General features: G+C 49.2%; 1 pseudogene; it reads left to right on the forward strand.

Moving 5' to 3' along the window:
• The first annotated feature begins 4918 nt into the window (after positions 1–4918).
• LOC127671841 (60S acidic ribosomal protein P2-like) lies at positions 4919–5344 on the forward strand (annotated as a pseudogene).
• The last annotated feature ends 3403 nt before the right edge of the window (positions 5345–8747 follow it).

Here is an 8747-nt window from a genome sequence, read left to right on the forward strand (position 1 = left end):
TTCTGACAGGCCTAAGCGGGAATCCGGGAGTCCCAGTGTTTGGGATGACATCTCACCCGGTTCCTGCGCTGTGGCTCAAGGGCAAGAGTTACCGCCATGAGGATGGCTGTTTTCCTTGGCTTCGGTTATCGCCAAGCCACCACCGCAGACCCTGGTAACCCAAGGTGATCGGAAACCGTGCCAGGCACACACACAGACTGCTTTCTAGTCAAGAAGGAAGGTCAGAGTTGAGTTTTCTTGTTCTTGGTCCCTTTCTTAGCTGTGTGACCTTAGGCAAGTCTCCTGACTTCTTTTGACATTGAGTATGCTGTGTGCTGTATCGTAATGCACCAACATGCAACACGCCCTTAAGACATCCCGCATTGTCACAGACACGTGAAACCCAGCAGTTCTAGGGGTTGGGGGAGACGAGATAATGTCTGCTTCTAAAGATAACCTGGAGCACATATACCCCCTGAGCTCAGCCTGTGGCGGCCTCTCCATTGTGACTGGCTGGGATTTAATACCTTTGCTTCGACTAGAGTCTGCTCCTGCCCTGGTGGCACATTCTGTCCATGTCCACGTGGAGAGATAGTAGGATTCTTAAAAATGGGAGGTCAGAGGACTAGGGCGTGGCTATGAGTCTCAGCTCCCTACCAGGCACACAGCAGTGATCCCACCCACAGCACTGAGTGTAACTGTCCTCAACACTGCATGTAACTGGGCATGGTGGCACATGCCTGTAACCCTAGCACTCAAGGGGTAGCAAAAGGGGGGGATCAGGAGTTCATGGCCAACCCAGGCACTGGTGGTGCATGTCTGTGATCCAGTACTTGGGAGGCAGAGGCAGGGGCAGGTGGATTTCTGAGTTTGAAGTCATCTGGTTTACAGAGTGAGGTCCAGGACAGCCAGGACTATACAGAGAAACGCTGTCTTGGGGGAGGGGGAAAGAGTTCATGGCCGGCCTATTCTATATATTGAGTTTATATGGTCTATATAGTGAGTTCCAGTCAAGCCAGGGCTACACAGTGGATCCAGTCTGAAAAATGGGGTGTGGGCCCGTCTTCCCTCAGCGCTGTGTGATTCCTAAGCTGTGGATCCCAGTGCTTTCTCTCTGCGAATCTCTCCCAGCCTGGAGCTGCAAACGTGGAGAAAGGGAAGAAGAGACCTGATTTCAAATAGATAGTCCTGGCATGATAGCCCAGCAGGGTTAAGTGGTTACTGCTAATCCTGATGACCTTGGATTCGATGCCCTGGACCCGCCGCCTGGCGGAAGGGGAGTACCAGCTGTTCCAAGTTATACTTTGTTCGCTCCATCCCCATACACCAATAAATAAGTGTTTAAAAGAAATGAAAAGTCCAGGAGCTTTGAGAACTCAGTTTCACTTTTCTGGGGTAGCAAGGGTGTCTGACTTGGCCTTAAAGACAGGGAGAGGCAGCCTTCCTCTGTCTTCCAGCACCAGCTTTGACCTAGTCCTTGTTTTCTGGGGAGTCAGGTGGTGTAAAATGCCATTTATTAAGGGCAGACACCGTAGGAGCTCCTGCTTCCTGAGTTTCACTGAGCAGTAGATTCCACAAACCTCCGAGAAAACATGGCCTTATTCTAGTTGTGTGTGCATGTATGCAAAGAGAATAGTTGACATATGATATCTTCCTGTGTTCTCCACAGCATCATCACCACCACCACCACCATCACCACCAGCAGCAGCAGCAGCATGAGGTTTTTGACAGGGTCTTTCTAGTCCTGGCTGTCCTGGAACTTGCTGTGTAGACCAAGCTGGTCATAAGCTCACAAAGATCTGCCTGCCTCTGCCTTCTGAGTGCTGCGACTAAAGGCCTTTGTCACCACACCCGGCCTCTGCTTTCTGTTTTGAGATTGAACTCGGAGTGCAGAGCCCTTGGCTACGGACTGGACACCGAGTCTCAGGGATCGGACTGTTTCTGCCTCTCTAGCGCCGGGATTACAAGACACACACATTCCAGGCACTGTCCCGGAACTGTCGCCACACTGTCCCCTCACTGTCCTTGCACTGTCCCCACACTGTCCCTGCTTTCTACCCACACTGTCAAGGGACTGTCTCATCAGTGTCTCCAGTGTCCCCGCACTGTTCTCGCACTCTCCTAGCACGTCTCCAAGATATCCCTGTCTGTCTTCACACTGTCCTTGCACTGTCCCAGCACTGTCCACATACTGTTCCTGCACGGTCCCTGCACTGTGCAATCACAGTCCCCACACTGTCCACTCACTGTCTCTGTACTGTCCTGGTTTCAAAGGCAGGAACTGAGATTTGAACTCAGGTCCACATGCTGTGAGCAAGTGCTGGACTCATTTCTAGCCACAATTTTTTCTTTTAAAAACCAGTTTATGGCTGGGCGATGGTGGCGCACGCCTTTAATCCCAGCATTTGGGAGGCAGACGCCGGCAGATTTCTGAGTTCGAGGTTAGCCTGGTCTACAGAGTGAGTTCCAGGACAGCTGGAGCTACACGGAGAATCCCTGTCTTGAAAAACCTGCATGTGTGTCTGTGTGCACCGCATGCATGCTTGGTGTCCAAGAAAGCCAGAGAAGGACATTGGATCCCCTGGGGCTGGAGTGATGGGCAGCTGTAAGTCCCCATGTGGGTGCTCAGAACTAAATCCCCATGTGGGTGCTCAGAACTAAACCACAGTCCCCTGGAAGAGCAGCAAGTGCTCTTAACTGCTGGGCAACCTCTCCAAATTTTATTTTTCTTTAAAAACAATTCTAAAAATATTTTTAAATTTATATATATATATTTTGAGACAGGGTTTCTCTGTGTAGTCCTGGCTGTTCTGGAACTCACTCTGTAGACCAGGCTGGCCTCGAACTCAGACACCCGCCTGCCTCTGCTTCTCAGAGTGCTGGGATTACAGGTGTGAGCCACCACAGCCCGGCTATATTGTTATTTTTTAAAATTATAATGTCTGTGTGTGTCTGTGAGTGCTGGCGCCCTCTCCAAGAACAGCACACACTCTTAAGCACTGAGCCATCTCTCCAGCCCACCCCCATTATTTTAATTTTATTTTGGTTTTTTGAGACAGTGTTTCTCTGTGTAGACCTGGATATCCTGGAACTCAGGTCAGCCAGGGTAGCCTTGAACTCAGAGATCTCCTGACTGCCTCCTGAGTGCTGGGATTTGAGGCCTGCAAGCAGATGCCACTACCACCTTGGTCCATTGTTATTATTCTTAATTGTGTGTTTGTATGTGCAGGCATGTGAATGTACTGCTTACAGAGGACAGAGGCACTGGGCCCCCTGAAGCTATAGGAGTTACAGATCCATGTGAGGTGCTGGGAACAAAATTCAGGTCCTGTTGTGAGAGTATATGCTCTTACCCACAAAGCCAGCCCTCTCCAAATCTGTCTTAAGTTTTCTTGTATGTTCAGCCATTCCCTGCTCCTTCCTGAAGGCACAGTGTCTTAGTGACCTTTCTATTGCTGTGCTAAGACTCCATGTCCAAGGAATCTTCTAGAAGAAAATGTTTAGCTTGGGGCTTATGGTTCAAAGGGTTAGAGTCCGTGACCATCACATCAGGGAGCACGGCAACAGGCAGGCAGGCTGCCAGCAGGCAGCAGGCAGGCAGGCAGCAGGCAGGCAGGCAGGCAGCAGGCAGGCAGCAGGCAGGCAGGCAGGCAGCAGGCAGGCAGCAGGCAGGCAGCAGGCAGGCAGCAGGCAGGCAGGCAGGCAGCAGGCAGGCAGCAGGTAGGCAGCAGGCAGGCAGGCAGGCAGGCAGCAGCCAGCAGGCAGGCAGGCAGGCAGGCAGGCAGGCAGGCAGGCAGGCAGGCAGGCATGGTGGTGGAGCAGGAGCTGAGAGCTCACATCTGAGGAGCAGAGCTCACTAACTGGAAGTCTTGATGATTTCTGAAACCTTAATCCAGTGCCCAGCGACATGCAGCCCCCAAGACCACATTTCTGGATCCTTCCCAAACAGTTCCACCGGAAGTGAGGGTCAGATCCTCCGGAACTGAGCTGTCATGTGGGTGTTGGGAATGGAACCTGAGTTCCTGTGGAAGAGCAGCCCGTCCCTAAACTGCTGGACCATCTCTCAGGCTGGGGATGGAATGGGATGATTGCTCTTGTCTAGCAAAGCCCCAGGTCCAACCCTCAATCCCACAGGAAGCCAGATAAGGTTGTGCATACTTACCATCCCGGCGGGCACTCAGGAGGGGAAGGCAGGAGAGCAGCTATGTGGCAAGTGAGAGGCTGTCCTGGGCTACCTGAGAGCCTATCTCAGACAGACGGACAGACAGACGGACAGGAGAAGGAATGAGAAAGGGATGTGGTGCACAGGCATGGAATCTAGCATTACAGGACTCAGCATGATCTAGAGTTTAAAGCCAGTCTCAAAATAAAATAGAGGAAGAAGAGGGGGCTGGTTTTTTTCTATAAAATTACATTGTGTGTGTGCATGTGTGTGCACAGGTAGGTGCATGCACATATATAGTTCAGTCTAGCCTGAAAAAAGCCATAAAAAAAGCCAGCGCGGTGTTCGCACCTAGAATCCCAGTTGTGAGGAAAGCTGACACAGGTGGATCTTGGGCTTGCCAGCCTCGCCTAACTGGTGAGTTAGGGATGGTAAGAGAGACTGGGTCTCAAACCACGAGGTGGACGGGTCCTGAGGCTTCCTGATACCAGACGTTGTCCTCTGGCCTGTACACATATGCACACAAGTGCACAGAGTGGGGTGGGGGAGGGGGAGGAGAGGAAAAAAGAAAGGATAGAAGAGGACAAAGTAACAGCCATGGCCTCTAAAATACAAATGATAGCCAGGCGGTGGTGGCGCTCGCCTGTAATCCCAGCACTCGGGAGGCAGAGGCAGGCAGATTTCTGAGTTCGAGGCCAGCCTGGTCTACTGAGTGAGTTCCAGGACAGCCAGGGCTACACAGAGAAACCCTGTCTCAAAAAAACCAAATAAGAGGTCGCACGCGTGAGGTCTGTACACCGCAGCCGACATGCGCTATGTTGCCTCTTATCTGCTGGCCGCCCTCGGGCCAAATCCTCTCCTAGTGCCAAAGACATCAAGAAAATACTAGACAGTGTGGGCATCGAGGCGGATGATGACCGGCTCAATGAGGCCATCGTGAGCTGAAACATTGAGTTTGTCATCGGTCAGGGTGTTGGCAGGCTGGCCAGTGTGCCTGCTGGTGGCGCTGCGGCTGTTTCTGCTGCCCCTGGTTCTGCAGCTCCTGCTGCCGGTTCTGCCCTCCCCCACCTACCACCCCCAGCAGAGGAGAAGAAAGATGAGAAGAAGGAGGAGTCCGAGGAGTCGGATGACTACAAGGGGTTTGGCTTGTTTGATTAAATTCCTGCTCCCCTGCAAATAAAGCCTTTTTATGTATCTTGAAAAAAAAAACCAAATAAATAAATAATACAAATGATAGATTTATTGAGCAGCAATGTGCTCTACCTGCTTTAAGCTCTTTGCATGAATTAAGTCACTTATAATCCTGTGGGCATCAGGCATATGACAGACAGATTTCCACATTTGGCTTGGTTTTTTTGTTTTTTGTTTTTTGTTTTTTTTTTGGATTTAGTTTTATGGAGACAGGGTTTCTCTGTGTAGCCCTGGCTGTCCTAGAACTCACTCGGTAGACCAGGCTGGCCTCGAACTCAGAAATCCGCCTGCCTCTGCCTCCCAGAGTGCTGGGATTACAGGCGTGTGCCACCGGCTGGCTTGGTTTTTATCGCCATTTGTGCCAAGTTCATGCTGTCTGTATTAGTGTAGGGTTGTGGAATTATCCACCTGAGGCAATCTACCAAATAGGCCACACCTCCAAATATAACCAACTCTCTTTCTCTGATGGAGATACAATTTCCTGAGTTCTCTCCCCAGACATGCTGGCATTTTTAGCTGCCTTGACCTGAAAACAGGAACCAACCAACCAACCAACCAAACAAACAAATGAACAAACGTGCACTCAGTAAAGTTGCTTCCTGCCGCAGCAGCGCCTTCTGAATACAATGACTTTGCCATGTGCAGAAGACAGTGCTTCCCAGGGCTCCACCCCAACCTCTAGCTCTTGTATTCTTCCTAGCCCCTCATCTTTGGTATTGCCTGAGCCTTGGTGGAGGGGGTGATGTCTCATTTAGGACTGGGCTATATCTGTCTCAGCACTGTAGCCAGTTACAAGTATCTGCGTGGTGTGGCTTGACTGCATAAAAAACGTCTGTGACTAAGGTTGAAAGAACCACTAATTTATAGGTACAATCATTATATATATATATATATATATATATGTGTGTGTGTGTGTGTGTGTGTGTGTGTGTGTGTATGTATGTATACATATATATAGATATATACATATATCTATACATCTATATACACATACATACATGTGTGTATGTGTATATATAGTATGTATATATATGTGTGTGTATATATATTTAGTAGGCAGTTTAGTAGAACGAGTTAGCAAACCATAGGTTCCCTCCCATGGCCTGTGACCTCCCCAGACTTTGACTTTATAATAGATTACAGTATCAGCCATGAATTCCTTCTTGTGGAATGGGCCTCAAATCTAACTAAAAAGAAAAAGTGGCTGGTTACTCCGTTAACAGTCACACCACCATTGTACCAGAGAGCACGTCTGCCTGGCTGTTGGCTGTGCAGCAGCAGGTCAGGTGCGACTGGGTGAGAACATTGATGATGCCCCTCCCCCTTGCTGCATTTGCAGCATCTTTCAGCATCCTGAAGATTAGCCAGCAGGGAGGAAGTTTCTAGGTCAGTTCCAGCTTATTTCTTTATATTCTGTAGCCAAAGTATGTTTTGTTTCTTTAGCAATAGAGTGTTACCATCTAGGCTGGAAAGGTTACTGGTCAGCACCAGGTTCCTTTCTCAATTGCTTTCTACCTTGTCTTCTGAAACAGTCTCCTTCTGAACCTGAAGAAAACCTGTCCAGCTAGGATGCCTGGCCAGTGAAACTTGGGTTCCCATCTGTGTCCACTTCCAGCACTGGATGGTAAGTCTATGCTACCACATCTGGTTTTTCTCCAGATGCTGGAGGTGGGACCAGGTTCTCTTCTTGTATGGCTGAGACATCTCTGCTGCCCAGTTTGTTGTTGTTGTTGTTGTTGTTTTTAAGACAGGATCTCACCACTGGTCCTAATTGCCTGACTTTATGAAGAGCTTTTTGTTGGGGGTTGTTCTGGTGCTGTGTATACAAATGTTAAGTTTTGAACACCAAGATCTGGTTACAGTCCCAACAGCAGGTTTTCACACATACCAAAGGATGTTGTATAATCCTTGCTCCCAATTTAAAAATATTGGTTAAATATAAGTGGCTACAGCCAATGACTGGGGAGAATAGAAGTAGGCGGGGCTTCAGTTATGGGGCTGAGGGGCTCAGGCAGGACCATGAGGAGGAAGAAGGAGAGAGGAAGGAGAAAGGGAGGAGGAGATAGAAGACAGAGAGAACAGAAGGTCCCCATCAGACTCGATGGGACAGGAGCACGTGTCTGAGTGACATGCCCCCACTCCCAGGACAGACTGATGGAGCAGAGATAACCCAGGCAAGACTCAAACAGCAAATACTCAGGAGCGCAGCAGGAGAATTAACAGTTTAACATATAGAAAAATAGATTAGGGATAATTCACCCAGTAATTGTGCTAAAGCTGATTTTAAAAATCCATAGGACTCTGCCTCAATTATTGGGGGTCTGGCTAGGTCATATTAATAACTAATAGAGTTATTAAATAACATTTAAAAATACCGTTTACAACTCTGTGTCTTACGCAGGAAAGCACGTAACTATATTGGGTTCCCATGGGAAAGGATGCTGTCTGGAAACTTTAAAATGGGGTAGAACTGCCGGGCGGTGGTGGCGCACGCCTGTAATCCCAGCACTCTGGGAGACAGAGGCAGGCAGATTTCTGAGTTTGAGGCCAGCCTGGTCTACAGAGTGAGTTCCAGGATAGCCAGGGCTATACAGAGAAACCTTGTCTCAAAAAAACCAAATCCAACAACAACAACAACAAAAAACCCAAACCAACCCAACAAACAAAAAAACCCAACCCCCCCAAAATGGGGGGGGTTAGAATTAGGTATTTGTCATGTGTGGCATTGCCTGTCACCCCAGCACCAGAGAGACTGGCACAGAAAGAGGACCAAGAGTCGCAGGCTAGCATGGGATACATAGGACCCTATTCATTGGAATAAATAGAAAGGAAGAAGAAAGAAAAAAGAAACATAGGGTGGAATGAAATAGCCCAATCCGTAAGGGTGTTTCCTGTGCAAGTAAAAGGGCCAGAGTTTGAATCCCCAGCATGCACACAAAAGCCTGGGTGTGGTGTGTGTGTGTGTGTGTGTGTGTTTACCTGTGATCCCTCTTGGAGGCAGAGAGAGACAGGTGGACCCTGAGGGCTCATCTGTCAGTAAGTGAACTCCAGGCTGTAAGGGTCCATGATTTGCTGAAGAATGATATCCCCGACAAAGAACATTTTGTTCTGCACAAGTCCAGCATGCTGGGGTCTCCCGTTACCAGAATAGACAAACAAGCTTGCAGGCATGATTCAAAGCGCATTAGGGAATTCCAGGGTAGGTGACCTCTATGCTAATCTGTTGGGTCCATCTCTACGGACTTTGCATTATCAGAGTTAGGTGAGCTGGAGACCTGCTGGGGAGGTCTGGAAACTGCTGCTGACCCATTGTCCTTGCCTCAGGCCAGGTGGTGCGTCAGCTTCTGAGGCGGACTGGCCTGGAGTTACCCGGTTCTTGGAGACAGAGATTTAGGCCTAGTCTCCTGAACTGTCA

Source organism: Apodemus sylvaticus, chromosome 21, assembly GCF_947179515.1.
Source record: "Apodemus sylvaticus chromosome 21, mApoSyl1.1, whole genome shotgun sequence".
In the NCBI taxonomy this organism is placed as follows: Eukaryota; Metazoa; Chordata; class Mammalia; order Rodentia; family Muridae; genus Apodemus; species Apodemus sylvaticus.